We start from the raw sequence: 1,669 nt of genomic DNA, 5'->3' as shown, positions 1-1,669 counted from the left end.
AAGCACATATATATATTGAAATGAGAGAGCTGAGTGGTATAAATATAAAAAACTTAAAATTTAGACAGTAAATATGTAAATACATAAGATTGTCCTTAGAACAAGGTAGATAGATAGAGATAAAGTACACGATAAATTAAAGCTTCTAGAGTTTTTGTCACTAATACATTAGCATTTTTTATTATAAAAAATGACCCCCTAGACAAAAGGAGGGGATACAAAAAGTATAAGCATCTGCTTGCGCATGTCTTATTAGAGACGTTACAGGATAATGTAGTCAAAAGTAAATACACATAGATAAATAAATAAATAAGTCTTCAGCTCACCTCTTTCTCCCGATCGGCCAACTGCAGCTGAAAATCTTTGGATCGATCATAGGCTGATTGGCAGGCTCTATTGGGTGTTCAAATGGTGGGCTGACTAAAGCTATATGTCGGTCAACAAAATCTTTGATCGGCTGGTCATCGTTGGCCAATCGGCTTCTGTGGTATGTTGATCGAGTTTGAATTCTGCTCCGAAGAAACTGAGCCGACAGGTCTCTGGATCACATGTTCTATACTTTAATCGTTAGTGGGTCTACTTTGATCACGCCTTCTTTGGCCTATCAGGTTTCCACAAGATTTGTGCTAACATATTTTTGGTGTACTACCCATAATTTATTATAATTATTTTCTTCTAAAATATCATTTATAACTTACTTTCTTTTACTCAAAACCTACATTCCAAGTATACAAACATCTTATAAACACTAGATATAAATCTTCTAAGAGAATTTCTCGTCTTCATGAATTCTTTAATGATTAATAAAGCTCACAAAACAAAAAATGGGCCCATGGCTAGGCCTATAAACGAGTTGAGCTGGAGCAAGCTTAGATTGAGCTCGGGTTCAGCTCAATCGATATGGCTTGTGAATAGTGTGTTCACGTTAGACTCGAAATTAACCCGTTTAAATTTATTAGAAAAATAGATGAATGGTGTTGAATTCGAACATGCACGACTTCTATACAATAAAAGACGCATAATCACAGGACCACACAAACTATTATGATTTAAGCTTAGACGTAAATATGTATAATATATTATTATATAAATCATATATGTAATTTCTTTATTTCCACAAAAAAAATAAATAAATAACTTAATTTGATTTATAAAAAAATGAAAAATTAATAAATATTTACATAGTTTTTTGGTTTATAAAAATTTGCAATGATTGGAAGGTTAAAAAAAAGAAGAAGAGAAAACTAAAATTCTTACTATTCAAACAAAATATAATATATAAATTGCATAATGAATTAAAATTTATTTTATATTATTAAGAAATCATAAATAGAAATATTCTCCACCACTAATGTTATGTTATAGTATGACATATCATCATGACTCATTAGTAGATAAAATCATTTCCGATCATATTTATTGTTCAATTTTCTCAAAAAAAATAACTTATCTACAACAAATATATTTTAAATGATTGCAAAAACGTCCTAGTTGGTACAAATATAAATACATAAGAATTGCGGGGTCTTAATGTAAAAGGCCCCTAAATCTTTTTCATTAAAGCGGATGCCACTTTTGCTTTAATTTCGACATTACAGAAGTAGCCAAATTAAGAAATTAGTGTGTTGCTTGAAAACATTTCATATCTATATATATATATATATATATA

This window comes from Phalaenopsis equestris, unplaced genomic scaffold (genome assembly GCF_001263595.1).
Source record: "Phalaenopsis equestris unplaced genomic scaffold, ASM126359v1 Scaffold000761, whole genome shotgun sequence".
NCBI lineage: Eukaryota > Viridiplantae > Streptophyta > Magnoliopsida > Asparagales > Orchidaceae > Phalaenopsis > Phalaenopsis equestris.
The sequence above is the reverse complement of the archived record's forward strand: the minus strand, read 5'-3'. Positions refer to the sequence as shown.